Here is a 19,749-nt window from a genome sequence, read left to right on the forward strand (position 1 = left end):
AACTAATGCAAACATTTTGATACTGTTGGAACAAGAACCTCAGTGAACCGCACAATATTAACAGAACTGCAAAATAACAAATTTTGTCCACTCAGCTTCCCAATGATTTCTCCCTACTCTTGTGTCAGGCCTCTCCCCAGAAGCCACTTCTTGTGTTAAATACCATCTTTTAGAGTCTTGTTCTCAGCCAGATACCATATCCCCCCTTTAAAGTATCTTCCCATAAAAATGTAATAAGTTTGGGAAGGACAATGGGAAGAAGAGAGGTGTCTTAGTCCACTCAGGCTGTTATAACAAAATACCACCGACCGGGCGGCTAGTAAACAAAAGAAATTTATTTTTCACTGTTCTGGAGGCTGGGAAGTTCACAATCAAGGCACCAGCAGAATCAGTGTCCGGTGAGAGTCTGCTTTATGTTTCATAATGGTCATTTTTTCCTGTGTCCTCACATGGCAGAAGAAGCTCTTTGAGGTCTCTTTTAAAAGGACACTGATCCCATTCCTGAGGGCTCCACCCTCACAATCTAGTCACCTTCCAAAAACTCCACCTACTAATACCATCACATTAGGAATTAGGTTTCAACATATTAATTTGGGGGAGACACAAACATTCAGTTCACAGCTAGAAAGAAATGGAGATTCAATAAGTACAGTCCTGAATCTAACCAGGTTTTTCTCTCTCCTTTTGATTGCTTTTACTTCCATTATGACTCTTCCAAATTCTGCTTTGTATTGGTTTGAGCTCTAGGAAATTGTCATTCTGTAGGTCAAACCCAGTAAAATATCAGCAATTTAATAAGATTCAACTGAGGGGTTTTCCTCGTGGCGCAGTGGTTGAGAATCTGCCTGCCAATGCAGGGGACATGGGTTCGAGCCCTGGTCTGGGAAGATCCCACATGCCACGGAGCAACTAGGCCCATAAGCCACAACTACTGAGCCTGCGCATCTGGAGCTTGTGCTCCGCAACAAGAGAGGCCGCGACAGTGAGAGGCCCGTGCACCACGATGAAGAGTGGCCCCCGCTCACAGCAACTAGAGAAAGCCCTCGCACAGAAATGAAGACCCAACACAGCCAAAATAAATAAATAAATAAATAGCGTTCCCTTTAAAAAAAAAAAAAAGATTCAACTGAACATCATTGAGTCAATGTGCTCTGGAGACTGAGGATACCCCCCACAGCATCCAGGTACTTCCTTCTTCAGAGTGGTGTTGCTACACAGCCACCCAAATAAATTAAAGTTATCTCAACAGACTTGTTTGCCAGGACAGGTTCCAAACACCAGTATACAGCCTGACTCCCTCCTCCCACCACCAAAAACACCATGATTTCTTGGGCTTTTGAACTAATAGATTTTGGGAAGTAACAGGTTTTTCTTTCCCTTTTCATTGTCGTTCTCAAAGATGTCCGTTGAACTACACTTAGCACTCTGTTTAAAATGCAGATCCACAGATTTCGAGTTTTATGGCAGTGAGGAGTAGGGCAAAAGAGAAAATGTGAGCGATATTATAATTTGAAAGCACAAAAAAGCAATGTGCTTAGTGGGAGTAGCGGGCTATGTGCCCATCTCTCAAATGGGAGTAAACTCTTTGGAGATAGGTATTGACCTTTTGATACCATACATCACTAGAAACATAATAGATATTCAAAAAGTATCCATCAAATCAAAGTAAAACACGTTTTTTTAGGATCCTCAGTAATGAAGCCAATAATGGTGGATGCAGGAGGTCCCTCCTCCAGGCATTTTTCAAACCATACCATGGAGTCAGCCACTGATTCCCAGTACTTGCAAGACCAGATTTGATCCCAGTTTTTTCAATCTTTTTACTCTTCTCTGCACCCAAGCAATCTCCGGCAATTATTTTAAGGCAGATTCACATCACTAAGTCCTCCTTTATTCCTCCCCCAAGGACTCTAAAGGCAAAGAAAACAAGAAGTCATGAAAGTTGAAATAAACAGCCAACATCAAAAAGAAAAAAAAAAGAAAGAGAGAAAGGAAGAAGTCGGGAAAGTTGGAGCCTTTTGAACTCCATGTTGGCCTCACCCCTTCAGTTACACTCTCCCAGCTTTTGCAGGACACAGCCCAGCCTCCCGCCTCCCCACCCCAAGCTGTTACCCTATCCCAAGAAACTCCAGCAAATCTTGGAACAAAGACTGGCAGCAAATAAAATTCCCTGTCTGAACTGAGAATAGAATGCAATTAGCCAGGGAAGGTTGTGAAATTTGTTTTTAAATGTTACAAATATTCTCTCCCCTGACCCTCACCTCCATGACATTCACCTTCCAGCCAGCCCCCAGACTCCTTCATCAGAGTCTCTGCAAAGTAAAGCGTGACCTTTAGATTGAGATATGCTCTGTTGCAATATGTTGGAATATGTTTCAACACGTAACTTGAGATCTATTTACTAAACCATTTGGCACATTCAGCATGTCGTGGGGGAATTGTTGGCGGGGCCTGCGGTGCATTTTTCACTCTTCCCTGATGCATTACCAGACAGAAGGTCATCCCAGTCTAGCAGAGATGGGTGCTGCACAGGGCTCATTACCTCGCAGCAAGGCAGCCAGATGAGGCTGTGGGATGTTTTCTCTTCATCATTCAAGCTTGAAAGGAAACTGTCAGCCTCCACTTGCTCTTAAAACAATGAAAATTTAGGTGACAGCCCTCTCATTAGCTCAATGGAAATGAAGGTTTCTAGGCAGAGACTTCCATCCTTTGTAGCATGCTAACCAACTCCACCTCAGAGGTCATTCTAAAAGCCAAGGCATGGGGATGAATATCACCTTCTGGGGACAGGGTGGTAACAATAAAATGATACACCTCTTTGGTAAGACCAGAAATTTTCAGGATACACAGCTTCTGAGCTGGGAAAAATGGGCAGATTTTAGATAAATCCAGGCTTTACATGGCTCACTTTTGCTGGGAAATGGGTACATGTCTAGTTTGTCCTCTTCTGACTTATATGCATTCACAATATCAGAAAACAAATAAGGATATTATTACACTGGTAAATGTTCTCATGAGGAGAAACTCAAAGAAAAGTGCCAAGTGTAGATCCTGTTCTCTAGACTTGCCATTGCAGAATTTCTAATCTAAGAGGATTTGGTTAATATTTGATGAACCACTTGGATAATGCACAGAATTATGGGATCCCTAATAATTGCTTGCATTTGTATAGCACTGTATTCTAGGACATCCATATGCATTATTTTCTCATTAGATCCTTGTAACAGCCATGTTTAATGGTCTTTGTGGGTTTTCAGTCTTTTTTTTTTTTTTTATAAAATCTTAGGGATATTAGAACTGAAAGTGACCTTAGCTATAACTTTGATCAGTTTGTGCTAACCAGAGATGCATGTTGAATTGTCAGGGGAATTGTTTTCAAAACTTACATGTGTGTGCTACCCTCCCAACTCCCCAACTTATTGCTGCACATCCCCCCAATCCACACATACAAAGTCTGAATCGGTAAGTGGGAATGAGATCCCAGACATCAGTACTTCTTAGAACACACTTCGAAGCCCACCTTGCTTTCCACCACTGCTCTAGGCCAGCCTTTCATTTGTCCTGTGGAGAAGCTGAGGATTAAAGCAGTGATGCGATTGACCCAGAGGCATATGCAATGGAAGAGTCTGCATTCCAAACCCTGCCTCCCGATGCTTAGTTGGGTGGCCTTTTTTCACACTTTCCTACATCTTTCCAAATTAAGAGGGGACTGCCAAGATGGTGCTATTTATTTTAAACCATGTTTTGCTTCTTGCCAGCCAGAAAGAAAAATGATAAGAAATGTGCTATCCAAAATGTGCCTGACGTGGGTAAAGTTACCAGAACCACAGTTTTCTATTAGAAGCATTTCCACCTGAATGCATGATCCTCACAGGTTTTACTCCTCAGTCTGAAGAGTCGGCTGTGATCCTCATGAAGAGTGATGACTGGTCCTCAGTTGGTCCCATTTATTAGTGAGCAGGGTTACTATATAAAAGGGTAGAGCTCTAGTTCCGGTGCTTTCTGAACCCAAGTGCTAAGAAATGAAGGCAGACCTTCCTTCCGAACAGGCCTCTTTCATGTTGCATGTTGAATAAGCAGATCTAAGGCAGGGTCTACAAATTTCCTACCCTCAGTTCCTGCCTAGAGTGTAAGAAGCCTCATTAGGAAATTCTTGAAGGAAGAATGCATGGAGGGTTATCCAGTCCTACTCTTAATAAAAGATGCTCTGTCCAAAATGTCCCGGATCGGAGTAAGTTTCTACACAGCACAATTTTCTATTATGGTGATTCCATCTACATGACAGCAGCTGTATGTAATTAATGTATTTCTTTATACCCAAAAAATGTGCATTTGGAGCTCTCTTTCCAGTAATAAGTGTCTCCAAACCAATAGCCCCTACACATTTTTTGATTGTGATAAAATATACATAGCATAAAATTTACCATTTTAACCATCTTTAGGGGTACAATTCAGGGGCATTAAGTATATTCACAGTGTCACCAACCATCACCACTATCCGTGTCCAGAACTTTTTCATCAGCCCAAACAGAAACTCTGAGCACATAAAACAGTAACCTCCTATTTCCTCTTTCTCCCCTCCCTCAGCCCCGGGTAAGCCTTACTTTCTGTCACTATGAATTTTCCTATTCTAGGTACCTCATATAAGTGAAATTATATAATATTTGTCCTTTTGTATTGGGCTTATTTCACTTAGCATAATGTTTTCAAGGTTCATCCATGTTAAAGCACGTGTATGAATTTTATTCCTTTTTAAGGATGAATAATATTCCATTGAATCTATATACCACATTGGGTTTATCCATTCTTCAGTGGGTGAACTAAACCAAGCACTTTTATCATGTCCTTTGTTGGATCTGGTGCATATTTACCTAACTGGGCTGTGGGAGTAAGGATGAGGGAAGAAAATGATGAAATTTGATGAGTTCTTAGGGAAACTCTGAATGAGCCTTCAGAAACTATAGAAATACTGTTTCCACACTTTTCTGAACTAAAAATGGATGTGATATGACAAATATGTTTGTACAGAGATAACTGAAGAGAATTTTGAAAACATACTGTCCAGAAAATTAAGCAGGTGCTGTCACCATAGCTCTCCTAGTAACTGGAAAAACAAAGTGGGAAAAAAAATGTTCTCCGTAAGGATTTTCCCCCTTCTGAAGCAGAAGTTCTAGAACTCTCTGTTCCCTACCCTCCTGATTTTGGCATCTTTTGTGAAAATGAGTAGCTTCTCTTCCTGAAGGTGCTTGTGCCTGCACAGCAAGAAGCGTGTATGACCTAGAAACCCCAGGAGGAATGTCTTAGAAGCAGCCTGTGGCCCAAGGAAGATGTCTGTGTCATCTTTCGGCCTTTTAAGCCCTCTTTCCTGTTATCACTAAACATGAACACTAAACAAAGGACCAGGGATAGAAAAGATGGGCAAAGTCTTGGAAAGCAGCATAAGACTGAAATCAGCCCTGTCAGAACCTTTTTAGGGCTTGAGTGGGACTGAAGTTTTGCTGGGATAGAGCTGCACTGGAGCTCAGATAAGAGAACTCGGTACTGAGATTCATGAAGTCTCTGTTACTCCCTCAGGGGGCTGTGTCAACTTCTGGGAGGAGTGTTTGGACATCGTGAAGTTGGCAGCATAACAAAAGGTTTATATGAGATTGGGTCAAGATTAAATCTCCCTCCTCTTGCTTTTCCCTAACTGGTGGATTTCATGTTATGTAAGAAGCACACGCTTGACATTAAAGATGGGAAGCTACTGAGGGGTGGTGATAGAGCACTGAGGGAGGGGCCCATGGGTTTGTGAAAAGCAAAGGAATTACGGAAAGCACATTGAAAGCCCATTGCAAGGTCTCTTATTTTTCTTATACTATGTTCCAAACCCAAACAAATTCGAAAAAAAGTATGTGTGCAAAAGCAAACCTTAAACCATTTTGTGAATCCCACCCTAGATTTCACATTTCTCCAGTGAGGCTCACATTCCTTTATTCAGATTCCAAAAGTAGAGATAATTTGTTCCAAATGTTTCCAAAGCCGACCAGCAGAAGGGCCTAACGATTTTTCCAGAGCTGGAGAAAACTGAAATTTTCTACACTCTAATGGAGCATTCAACGTGAAAAAAAATAGAGAGACAAATGAGGGGAAAGGGCAAAGGAATGTTTTGATCATCTATTTGTTTATTTTGTTACAGTTATGGCTCCTTGACAAGGTCTGAGGAGACATGTTGATCGCCAATGTTTTATTTCCTTTGGCAAGGTAGCATTTCTTCTGTATTATGCAGCAGGTTATGATGGAGAAATCGGCCATACAATTATATATTTCTTGCAAGATGGTGAGCAAGCTCGTTTCAAAAAGACTAAACTTGGGGACCCTTGGGGATGATGTGTATGTGTTTGTGTGTACACTGGTGGCACCCAAGCCTCTACAATGACCCCCTTCCTCCTACCTAACAGACCTTCAGATGAACATCAATTTGCAGATGACAACGCCCTGTGTCCCATAGTAGCTTCCATTTAGATACATGTTTGGGCCCTGGGGGCCAAAGCTGACGACTGACAGCTGGGATAACTTCTAAGGAGGGACACATTTTACTGGGATTGGAAAGAAAGGCTTTTTTCACTTTGCTAGACTGTCACCAGACTGTATTGTCATCTAATGGTTTAAAATGTGTCTGCCTTGTCTCTGCTGTGAGAGTCTAAGTTTCTGCAAGTCTGGAAGTGTGTCTTCCTCCTCTTTGTAACTCCCTCAGTGCCCAGCACAATGCTTGACTAGCAGTAGGTGTCAATTTGGGAAAAAAAGTTAATAGAATGGAGCATTTGACACTTTAGCTCATTAAATTTGCATGGATCTGAAGAAAACTTTGATAATTTCAACTAGGCAGATAGCCAGTTCAGATTCCAAGCCATCATGGTTTGAAATATAATAAGTAATACTTATACTTTAATACCATTATTATTATCATTGTCACCGTTTATTGAGATCATACTATGTGCTAGGCACAGTGACAAGTGCTTTACATGTATAATCTTCCTCAATCTTCATAACAACTCAACAAAGAGGGCATGATTATCTCATTCTACAAATGAGGAAACTGAGGCTCAAAGAATTAAATAACTTTGGATTCTAGTGACTAAAGTTGGGTCATATCCAGGTTGGCTGATGAGCCTTTGGCTATGAGCTGAGACCTGGAAAGTAAACAGAGCTGATATCATAGCCAGCTCACTCACTGGGATCAAGCAAGGGACTAGGGAACCCAGAGCTATGATTGCGACTCTTCATGGTTGTGTTGCATCAAGACAAACTCTTTTTTTGGCTTCCAACCACATCCCTAAGCTGGGCCAGCTGGACTTGAAATTGTGCAATTGGTCACAGGCAAAGGAGTGTGGGTGGCTTGGGGAAAATTCATCATTAGGCTTGAAGCTGCATTTCAGAGCACATGGCTTTCTAATGGGAAGCTGGGAAAACATTTCTGTACATGAGTTATGATAGCGCATGGTTGCCAGGTCTGAGGAGGGATGGACTAGGAATGTTAGCCATGGCCCCTGTCTTTGAGTGATGGATGATTTACTGGGTAAGGCAGGTTGCCCATCCACCCCAAGTAGGACATGGGAACATGGATATGGGCTTCATGAATGGGCTTCATGAATGAGCACACATGCACCCTTTTCCAGCTCTGTACACAGATTTGAGGTCATGGATGTAATGCAGCCAGGTGAGTCTTTTCCATCCCACTCAGTATAATTGTTTACCATTCACTCTTGGACTCCTAAGACCTTTCCTCCCCAAACCATTAGGAAGTCTTGTGTTGGAGAAAAAGAGCATTGGATTTGAAATAAGAAGACTATGGCTTGAGTCTTTCACAGCCACTCACTAGCTAGAGAAACTGAGTCTTTACTTCTTGAGCTACAAGTTTGGGATAATCTCTGCCTTCCTGAATTTATGTGATTGTTGAGAAAATAAAATTACCTACAACACACATCCAGAAACACAGAAGTGTTTCACACATTTTCAAAAATTATATGAATAATAGATATTGTGATATATCATAAAATCCAAGGAAAGTAAGAAATATATAACTAGCTAAAATTATTGCTGTATGTTTCTGTGCCCAAGATTCTATTAGACATTTGGGTGAAATAACTAGAGACATATGTGACATCACTCTCACCATTAGGCAGCTTATACTATTTTAGAGAAGGTAAAACTAGCAAGTGTAATTGGTTTACTGGACAAGCTTGGACTGAAGGGGATGTAGGAAGGAACCAAATTAATTTCTTCCTGCCACTGGCTTTCTCCATCTTTGGTGATAGCTCAGAGCCCTTAGTTTTCCAAGTCACTTTTCCAAGTCACTAGATATCAACAAACCGTCTCATGTTCAGGAATTAGAATATTAGGTCAAAAGTGGTGAAAAGCTCCACTCCACCAGACCTCGGGGAGAAGTGGGAGAAATCTGCTCTGTATATTTTCCTCATTCCACCTTCTTCTTGATAGAGTCTGTTTCTGCACTCCCTGACCCCCTAGACTGGCTACAATGAGGAAAGAGTATTTGAGGAAAAGAGCACAACTTGTATAGAAGTTCTTTCCTTCTACCACATTGGACCCTTTTTGTGTCAGGTGAACAAACACTGGCTCTCTGTCTCTTGGGGCACTTTTGTGAGTTCTTTGTTGATCTCCTCTGAGGTCCAACCCTGACTTGTTTCTAGGCACCGTGATGCCTCCTCTATCTGAACAACTTGGGCTTTCCCTGCTGGTGGTAAAGCTCATGTCAAATCTTTCTGTGTGTCTTTCTCATCCTGGCAGACAAAGTTCTTGAGCAAGGTCCTTTCAAAAGGGCTTATGCTGAGCCATCTTCTGCAGTATCCACTGGCCTTTCCTCTAACCCACAGGAAATACCTGGAAGCCAACACAGTCCCCACTCCTTCCTCAGCCATCATAGGCTGCTGCAGTCTTTGGACATCTTCAGAAGGGAATCAGGTACCAGGCTCTGGGTCGTCCAAAATCCAGGGGATACAAATCAAGCTCCCTGGCAGCTTCTGGAAGCTCTCTGACCTAGTTGAATGTGGGGAGTTGAGGGGGAGGAGTCACAGATCCCTGAAACTCTCTTTACGGAAATCCATTCTCCCCAGCCTTCTCTCTCATAAAGCCCCATCTTATATGGTAGAGGAAGGAGTCATGGGCTATGCGCAGCAGAATTAGTGTTTGGCCACTATGTTAGTTTCCTAGAGCCACCATAACAAATTACCACTGGGTGGCTTGAAACAACAGAAATCTAGTCTCTCACGGTTCTGAAGACTAGAAGTCTGAAGTCATGGGGTCATTGGAGTTGGTTCCTTCTGGACACTCTGAGGGAGAATCTGTCCCAGGCCTCTCTCCTGGATTCTGGTTGTTGCCAACAATCCTTGATATTCCTTGACTTGTGGATGCATCACTCCGATTTCTGCTTCTGTCTTCACATGGTCTTCCCTCTGTGCCTGTCTCTGTGTTTCATCTCCTCTTCTTGTAAGGACCCCAGTCAGTGGATTTAGGGTCCCCCACCCTAATCTAGTATGGCCTCTCCTTAACTAAGTTACATCTTCAAAGAACTTATTTCTAAATAAGGTTGCATCCACAAGTACCTGGGGTTAGGGCTTCCACATATCTTTTTGGAGGATACAATCCAACCCACAATAGCCACCTTCCAAGCAACTACTGCACAGACATACAGGCAACCCTTTTTAGAATACATGGGTACTGACTCCCTTTGTTCTCAGATTTGGGGCCCTAGTGAAGTAAGACCTAAAATAAAGCCTCCTGTAACATCCTCTTAAACACATCCAAAATCATTTTAAGATGACATAAAAATTCTAACAAGCAGAAGAAAGCTGCTCTTTCCTCCCTCAGCCAGTTTCTAAGGGTAGTGGTGAAGTAACTTTTTCTTTTGTTACTTTTCACCTAAAATTTAAAAAAAATTATTTAATCTTTCAAATATACACAAAAATAGAATAATATATTCCCATACCATCACCCACCTTGAACAACTGTCCACATTCTGGCATTCTCTTTTCATCTATTTCCCCACCACCATCAAAACCACAAAAATAAACTAAGTCTTGTTTTTCTGGTATTTTAAAGCAGATACCACATCTTTATGTGTAAATATGTAGTGATCTCTTCTAGTCATTGGAGATCAGCCCATATTCAGAACTTCCTCTGTACAGATGGTGGGTGGGGTTAACAGTGATGCGCATCATCTCTGCCCATGGAGGGCAGCTGGGTGGATCTGAGGAACTTGGCTACTTGTAGAGACTCAAGCCTTGCCCCTTGGAAATCCATGTCTACTCTCTCCTCTTTTTCTAAAACTTCTCTGAAGTGAAGGGCAGCTATGACATTCCATCAACAGATATGGTGGAGTTACTTTGTTTTCATACTGCTAGGTTTCTCCCTGGAAGTCAATTCCATGTTTCAAATATATAATGTGTCCACTGGCAATCAAAACCTGGATGAATGCTGGAGAATATTCTCTCAAGGGGCTTCCAAGATATCAGAAGGGAGGAAATAAGACAAATACATAACTATAACTCAAGGAGGACAAAAGCCCAAAGAGGTATAAAAAAATTACTAGGTTGAGTCAAAGCCTTTACCCAGCCTGACAACTGCTATGCTGGTCTGCAGATAAGTCTCTGGAATTGTGGCTTCTACACTAAATCCACAGCTTAAACTGGAATAAAAGTACTGGCAGCAATTTGGCTGATGCGCTTTTGCATGAGGAGAATAACATGAAGGGTCAGGTGTAGGGAGATGTGTGGAGTGAATTTCCCAGCCCTGTTTCTCAAGACTCAGGCCACCTTAGGGAGCAAATGCAGCCATTCAAATCCTGACTGCAGACTTTCCATTTTAGAGTTCTTTCCTCAAGCATTCATAATAATGCAGCTGGGGTGAATGGGCTGCAACCTCCTGAGCTACACAGGGTCTGGCAATTTATCATTCAGCAACGGTTTTCTCCAACTCAATTCAGCTTTACTCTCTTTGTTAATAATAGAGTGTTTAGGGTGGTTTGTGGTTTCAGTTTATCTTCTTCCCTGGCCAAATTATACTCCCAAATGTATCAATAGCTTCTAGGGAATCATATTCATTGATGGAAGAAATTATTTGCCTTCTCAGAGGATCAAGCGAAGTGGTCTGGAACTAAGAGATGAAAATATTTAGATAGAGAGGAAAAAAATCCTTATTTGTAGTAGTGACTGCATTCTGCTATAGACTCAGTAACTGAACCTCTCTAAGAGTGAATATAGGAGTCTCTGCAGTAGGAAAGAGGTAGTTGGGAATGAGACACAATGCAGGGGTGACTGACTATCTGAAAGGCATTTTTAAGGCACTTTCTTAAAATCCAATGCATAGTTTAATACCATTTATTTTGTATTGACAGTGTAATTCATATTCTATAATACACATAGGAAATAAGGGAGGATCTGTCTCAGCGCTGGTCTTGAAAAGAATCATGGAGTCAGTAAATTGCAATCATTTAAGCCATGAATCTTTATTGAAGGCGCACAAGGAGCTCCACACCAAGTTAGGGACAGTGGGAAGTTCAAAGGGGAATAAACTCCTGCTCTGCTTCTAAATGAGCTATGCAACCTGTACCCCATCAGTCCTTAATGCACCCTGTTAAAAAATAAAAAAGAGTAATGCTTGACCGATTGTGCTTATTCTGGGCAACAGGATCTCGACATCATTCATTAATTTAATAAGTGTTTATTGGGTGCCAGGCACTGAGCTACACACTAGGCCACCCAGCACTGACAGCTATTCATAACAATATTTTGAAATGGTTCTTTAGCTTGTTAAAAGTGACTGTTGAGATTGACTGAGCCCAGTTTTAAACTGAGAACTATATATAGTTTATTGCACCTAGTGGTATATGATACACTACAAAGATACATAACAAGTTCTGCAATTAGTCTCAGTTTCTTCTTACAAAAACTAATAATTTAAGGTCAAAGGAATATTTCTGGGTTTTTTTTTTTTGCATCCTCTTCCCTTGCTTCTGTCCCTTGAGGCCTGGTCAATGCTGAATTGTTTGCTTCAGGATTTGTATTTAATCAGTGATACAATAGAAGAGCTAATATAAAAATTGAATCACAGTCATTGCCCTTTACTGTAAATGTAAGTTTGCATATTAGGAACCCAAAAAGCAATTGCATTTTGCTTTGCCTATTGGATGAGAACTTTTTGTTAATCCTTTATTAAAGACATTTTAAACAACAACCAGTAGAACTAGGGCACATAGCGAATATTTGGGGGGTAGCATGTAGTAGTTACATCTTCTATGTCCTTGAGGACATCCCTGTATATTACTTTCTTTTTTTTTAACGTCTTGAAACTTCTTTCACTGTAGGGGCAGTTACCAAATTCCCATTACACCTACTGAAGAATAAGAAATAAAGTCTTTAAGCATCTTGGTCCTAATATCACATAAATGTACTTACCTCTGTATGTCTGTCTTGGTCCTTTGGAAACCATCTTTAGGATGTCCGTTTTAGGTGACCTCTCACATTAGGAACCCACTTTGCCTTGATCTCTCTTTTCTTTTATCTATAAAATAGGTTAAAAAAATGTACACTTCCACCTCATGAAGTCTTTGTGAGGAGTAAAAGAGTTAATACCACGAAGAGATGACTGCATGCCTGTGGCAGAGTTAGGCTCCGGTAAATGGTGACAGCCACACACCACAGACCAGGTGCTTCTCCCCACTGCTCGCTGAGGGGTCTGCTCAGAGAGCCCTGCGTTCTGCCCTCCTCCTCCCTCTGCCTCTCTCTTCTCACACAGGGCTCACCTCCTGCCTTCACATTCAAGTGCTCCCACGAGACTTTGAGTGAATGAGTATATAGCTTTTATTTATTCATTTATTTGTTTACTTACTTAAATAGTTTTATCAAGGTATAATTGATATAAAATAAATTACCCTTATTTGAAGTATACAATTTGATAAGTTTTGACAAGTACGTACACCCTTGAAACCATCACCACAATCAAGATGGCGAATATACCCATCACTTCCAAAAGTTACCTTATGCCCCTTTGTAATCACTCCTTCCCCCCCCCCGCCCCAACTCCATGCAACCACCGATTTGCTTTTGTCACTATAGATTACTTTACATTCTATGGCGTATTACATAAGTGGAATTATACAACGTGGATCCATATTTTTTTTGGTTGGTTGATTGGTTTTTGTGCAACTTCTTCACTCAGCATAATTATCTTGAGATCCATCCATGTTGCTGTGTGTGTAAATTAGATGTCCTTTTGAGGACATCACATTGAAGGCAGATTCACTGATCATGGTAAAGGAAGGAAGCATAAAAAACTATTATATTCAGATATAAGAATCCAAAATCTCTTGCATTCTGAGTGTAACCATCAGCATTGACCAACTGATATCATTCATTTAAGCCAGGAGGATTGGTGTCAGGAAAGATGACCTTCAGCAATCAAGAAAGGATCAAGTGATCATTAGGATTCTCTACCGAAGAAGATGTGGAAATGCAGAGTATACTTTGTAGAAATTTCTTCCAAAAGTAACTAGAATTATTTTGAATTTTGAAGTCTAAAGAAGTCATCCTGAGCTACCTAGAAAACTTGCCTCACCAGAATCCTCCAAGGATTCTGAGCAGCCAAGGTTGTGCTGCGGGGCTGCCTCTTCCAGCCAGGAGAGGAGGAGCCTCCCCCTGACTCATTGAATAAATGGGTCCTTTCAGAGGAAGGTGCTAAATTCTCCCAGTTCCCTGGCCAGAACAGGTAGATGAAGCTCTGGGCTTCAACAGCATCTTTGCAAGCTTAATGGGGCGATAACGAGGAGAAAATGGCTTAATCTGTGTTTTGGCCTCCTTCTTGCCAAGCTGGTTGGAATGAGAGAGGCTGTAACTTTGGAAAACCTAGTCATAAAATTGTTTTTTTAACATGGCTGTTTTTGGCAAGGATAGAGAGACTCTAAAGGAGTAAGTGCCTGCCAGTTTCAGCTTTGAAAATGGAACAATTAATTAGGAAACTGAGGGTAGCAAAATAGATACAACATACACCACCTGGACAGCCTGCTTTTGTGTTGCAAGGAAAACAAATTTAAAAGAAGCGAACCCAAAAGAAAACAAAAATGTATTTGTACTGTGAAAATTTCCTCTGGGCAGTAGCCTAACTGGGTATAAAGGTGAGAGAGAGACCTCTGAAAAGCAGAGCTTTCCAGAGGAAGCAGCAGGGGACCCGTATTAACAGCAGCCTGCCTGCCGTAGCTAATAATTCTGGATTGGGCAGGGGGTGGGGCAAGATGATCTCTCAGGGCCCTTTCTCACTCTGAGATTCTAAAATGCTGATATTTATAGTGCAATGTTTAGAACCTATAAATCGACTGCTCTTGGAAGGTGTGTCTTATAATGTCTCTTTTATTTCATCAGTTTTCCCCTTGGATCTTGACTCCATCCCTGTTACCTCCTTGCCAACTGAGCAGGAAGAATGAATTCATAAATCCCTGAGTAACATCTGGAGGATGTGTGTTGGCCTCCAGCCTGGACAGATGTTCTGGGACTGTTCTGTTGGCCCCATATTTCACATGGAAATGTAACAATAACCACCTATGATGACTTCCAGTTTTCCCCACCACCAAATCTAAACCCATAGCCTGGAATTCAGAGTCCTTCATCAGCTGGCCTCCACGTTGCCTCACAATCCAAATACAGGAGGCTCAAGGCTTGTTGGTTTAGGCCTTTAAGTAAGTTGACTGGTCAGCAAGTATTTACTGAGCCTATAATATGAGCTTACCTTTGGGTCAGACATTAAAGGGGCTCCAAGGGAAGGACGATAAATCTCCATGCCCAGGACATTTATAAATGTCCTGTTTTTAAAAAGTGTATATACAAAAATAGAGAAATAAATAATAATAATAAACCATTTATTAGGTTGTGTGTGTCCAACTCTAAGTGGTATAAGAGTTCAGACAGAATTCCAAAAAGACTGGAATAGTCAGGAGACCCTTTGGCTATGAGGGGCTTTTGAACTGGGCTTTGAAGGATGGGAACAAATTGGAACAAGGGATGGGAAGAAGGGGCAATCTAGTAGGGAAAAACAACATGCGATCGGGCATGAAACTTTTTGCAAACTGACCCATGCCAATTTAAGTTATTTTTGGTAAGTACTGGTAGTTTCCAAAGTTAGAAGTGGGAGAGTGTTCTGTTTCCCTACTAACTTGCTTCCAGGATATAATTTACCAGGTAGTCAGGCTTCCATGGAGTGCTCAATTCTGTCATGCACACACAAGTTTATTAGCAGGTAGGTATGAAAACAACCACACAACCTGTGCTGTAAGCATCATGGGTCCCGTCCCTCTGTCCTTGTATGAAAACATGTACTGAAACAGATGCAGCAGTGTTCTGGTGGCAGGATTCCAGTAACCTTCCAGTCTAATAAGCAAAGACACAGGACCCATTTGGATTCCAGACCCTGGGGACACCATTCCAAAGTGAAGAGAAAATTGCTCTTGCTAGATTATTGTACCTTATTTGTGCAAGGGCAGGACTGTCTGTAGAACAGTGCAAAAAATCCCATATTTCTAGCTGTCAGTGAAAAAAGTGGTTCCTAACATCCATTATTCTAATTAACAAAGCCACTGGTCATAACCAGAAATAAAGAAAGCTAAAGACCTGCAGTAGATGGCTCTGGAGGTATGGTTTCTGATTGGATGGAGTCTTTCAAATGCTAACTAACCACCTCTGGAGTATGTATTACTGATTAAGGAAATACAAATGTTAATCCCCTCTAGGGTATAGATTAAAATTAACACCCACTTGCCCAATATGTTGTCTATGCTAATGAATTTTGAAGTAAATTACAGATAATATAAATGGATGGAAAAGGACATGGCATGAATTGTGGACAGGGAAGGATCATCAGCTGACCAACAGATGTTGAGAAAAAAGGAGAGACCAGGTTGTGCAGGCAGGTTTTTAGCAGATTGGTGATGCATTGCATTGCAGGCTGAGCAGGTTTGATGTAGTAGTCTGTGGATAGGGTGACCGTATAATTTATCGTCCAAAGGGGGACCTTTTGGAGAGTAAAAAGGGACACTATTAATAATAACTCTAGGACAACAGATATAAACTGGTACTGTCCCAGGCAAACCAAGACATGTGGGCAACTTAGCTATGGTCATTGCATTAAAGCCTGGAGGAGACATGATGAAAAGCTGCATCATATGAAGACTCGTCTGTCAGACACCTCCGCTTTGGCTCACTTAGGCACAGCAAACTTTCCTTTGGGTGACTTTGTAGGTGAGAGGGGCTCCTTGGGAAAGAAACTCCCTCTGACTGTACTTTGATTAATTATCTCAGACCTATTTATCTGTAGCCAACGTTGTGGCCTACTTTCTCAGAGCAGCATTTCTGGAACATCTTCTATATCCCCAAATTTTGGTTTGTCCAAAGCAATTACACAGTAGTAAGGAAACCACCTCCTTCACTATTTTGCTAATGTGAATTTAGGCAATTACATCTCTGGCCCTAAAACTCAGATTAGCACGTATTTTTTGAGAAAATACTCTGTGCTGATGAAGGGCTTTTTCACATGCTATTTCAATCCTCCTAGTTGCTCTCAGAAGTGTGTGGGAGATAACAGGACCTGTTCATCCATAAATGAAGGTACAAATATCTACTCTACTTTCATCCCAGAGTTTGTGAAGATAAAATGAGGTGAGAAATTCCCTGAAAGTCAGAGAATTGCTTATCCTGGTTATGAAGGTAGAATATTTTCACCTAGGTTCAAGTCCCCAAGATCCACCGTAGAATGGCTGATGGCAGTACCACCCAGGGAGGTAACTCAAGGTATATTTGTGAGTTTTGGGTCCTAAAGCAACTAGGTGGTAAAAATTAGAATAAACTTTCTTGGCCTTTTGGAGGGACAGATTCTGAATTGGAAGTGTCCTTCCTCGGCAATAATTGGTAGAGTGATGAAATACAAGCTGTAACCACAAACACTGTGCTGTTTGAAGGGGGGGTTCTGTGGTGTGGGGAAAAGTGCACTTGTGTGGGGGTCAGAAACCGTGGGTTCTAGTCTCTGCTCTGACCCTTTATGCACTCCACTTTGAGAAAATCATAGCATGGATCTGGGTGAGGCCAACCCTCACAACCTAGGATCCCAGGGAGTGGTCCATGCTGTGGACACATGTAGTCAATAAAGGATTAAATCTCAGGTAGGACAGTCCCACAACAACCTTTGATGTGGATGCTGGAGATCATGAGAATAACTGTTCTGAGGCACCCTCCCTGTCATCCAGCCCAGAGTTCCTCCCAGACAGAGGCCCCACGGGTGGTTAATTCTTTAAATAGATAGGCAACTGACCAAGTCTGCTATCTTTTTCAGCATCCAGCCTCTGTCAACTCTCACATTTATTCATTTTCTGAACATCTATTCATTGCACACCAACCACTTCCCAGGCACTGTTAGGGACTGTGAGTCAGATGGAAAGCAAAAAGCATCTGACAGTCTTTGTATAGTTTACAGTCCAGTGAAGGATAAAACACAGTTGATCCTCATTATTTGTCAATTCCATACTTGCGAATTTGCCTACTTGCTAAAATGTATTTGTAAAACCAAAATCAACACTCATGACGCTTTTGAAGTCAGTCACAGACTTGCACAGAGCAGCAAAAAATTCAAGTCTCTAGGAATGTACTTTCCCACCTGAGTTTGAATAAGACGATGCATTGCCTTCTTGTTTTAGCTCTCATATCATAAACAAGTGTCTTCTGCCGTCTATTTGGTGTCTTGTTTTTTGCACTTTTGTGCTTTTTGTTGGTGAATTTGCTGTTTTAAATGGCCTCAAGCCTAGCACTGAAGTGCTGTCTAGTGTTCCAAAGTGCAGGAAGGTTGTGATGTGCCTTACGGAGAAAATACATGTACTTTATAAGTTTCATTTAGGCCGGAGTTATAGTGCTGCTGGCCATGAGTTCTATATTAATTAATCAACAATATATACTAAATAAGATTTCTTTAAACAGAAGCACACATAAAACAAGATTATGTATTGATCCATTGTCTGAAATGTTTTGACCAGAGCGCAGAAACCTAACCCTGTATTTTTCCCTAGAAGCAACAGGTCAGTATACACTAATTCATTGCTCACGGAAACCTTACATTGCAAATAACAAGAAGTGACTGTTACCCAAAGTATTAAAAAAGAAGGGAAAAAAGGAATGCAAGGATGAACAGTTGCTTGTGTTATGAGGTTAGGGTGATCAGGTGAGACTTTGCTGGATAAAGGGAGATTAAGCTGAGATCTGAAAGATATGAAGGAGGGAACCAGAAGAAGAGAGTTCTGGGTTACAGACACATCAGGGAGAGGGATGGCAGGTCATGTGGTCGGGGTGGAGGGTAAGAAGAGTGTGGTTTAAAATCAAGGTCAGAGAAGTGAATGAAGATCAATCCATGCTCCACCTTATAGAGTTTTAATTTGAGAATAAAGGGGCATGATCAGATTTCCATTTTGAGATCACTGTGGCTGAAATGCGGAGGACACTTCTGAGAGCAGAATGAATGTGAGGAGCCCAAGAGAAGATTACTGCTAATGTCCTATAGAAAATGGTGCGTGTTTTCACCAGAGTGCTGATGATTAAGATGGAGAGAAGCAATTATTCATGACATATTTAGGAGGCAAACTGGACTGGGCTTGGTGAGAACAGGATACGGAAAGGCAATCAAGAATTAACCCTAATTTCAAAGACCTTCCCATGACAATATATTCCAGTGAGTGGTGATTCTCTGATGATCAAGCTTTGTCCTTGAGAGAAGTATAGAACTTCTAACCTATTTCTAAATATTGAACTAGTTCTAGAGCAGGAACACCTCCATCTACCAACCTTCTGATGTAGCCAAAGGCCACTAAATCATCCTTTAATTGGTCTTTCTTTGAAACCTGACTCACAAGCCCTTCAGCATTGCCCCTGATCTCTGAAGCCCTGATGGGTTACCAAGTCTGGCAGTAGCTGGAGGCCAGAAAATTGGACACAGAACCTAGGTCTGAGTGGCATGGGTAGTAAGCCCAGTGGTGGGGCAACATTACCACTCCAGTGTGAAAGAGCCCTATTGGGTATTTTCCTTCAGTGCTGCTGAAAACTTTTGTCTTTGATTCTTTTTGCTTTTTCTCATAAGCAAAGCCCTGACCCAACTCAAGGAAAGCCTCCCAAATCTACCTTCCTTTATCAAAGTTTCTTTATTAATGTCTCTCTCCCTGCTCTGAGAATCCACATTTGAAATGAGCCCCACAGAGGAAGTGGGTCTTTTTTATTTGGGTTACATTCTACCTGTCAGTATGTGGTCCAAATGTAATCAATAATGCCAGGAGGCTAGGGGGATGCGATGGTGGTTCCCTTACTGATCGGAACACTCCATGGCCGTTCCTGTTCCACCTGTGTCACCTGACTCTTTCTGTCTTCGGTGACCCCCACTCTGCTGCTGTGACACATGGAGCGTTTGCAGCACAGAGCAGAACACGCTTCAGCGTCTCTTCTATCCAATTAAAATGTTTTACTATCTTTCCTTTTTATCTCGCCTTTGTAATTGGATTCCCAGTTTCTCAATTTTCATGGCAGCAAAGGGAGGGGGAAAATGATAGCAAGTATCTGATAAAAATAAAATGCTATGATTTAATTTCTGCTGGAAGGATCCTCTTGAGCATTTATGAGGCCTTTGAAAGGGTTCCTGAGTCCCTGACCCACAGATTGTGGTCCTGTGATTCCTTCTGGG

This window comes from Balaenoptera musculus, chromosome 14, assembly GCF_009873245.2.
Source record: "Balaenoptera musculus isolate JJ_BM4_2016_0621 chromosome 14, mBalMus1.pri.v3, whole genome shotgun sequence".
In the NCBI taxonomy this organism is placed as follows: domain Eukaryota; kingdom Metazoa; phylum Chordata; class Mammalia; order Artiodactyla; family Balaenopteridae; genus Balaenoptera; species Balaenoptera musculus.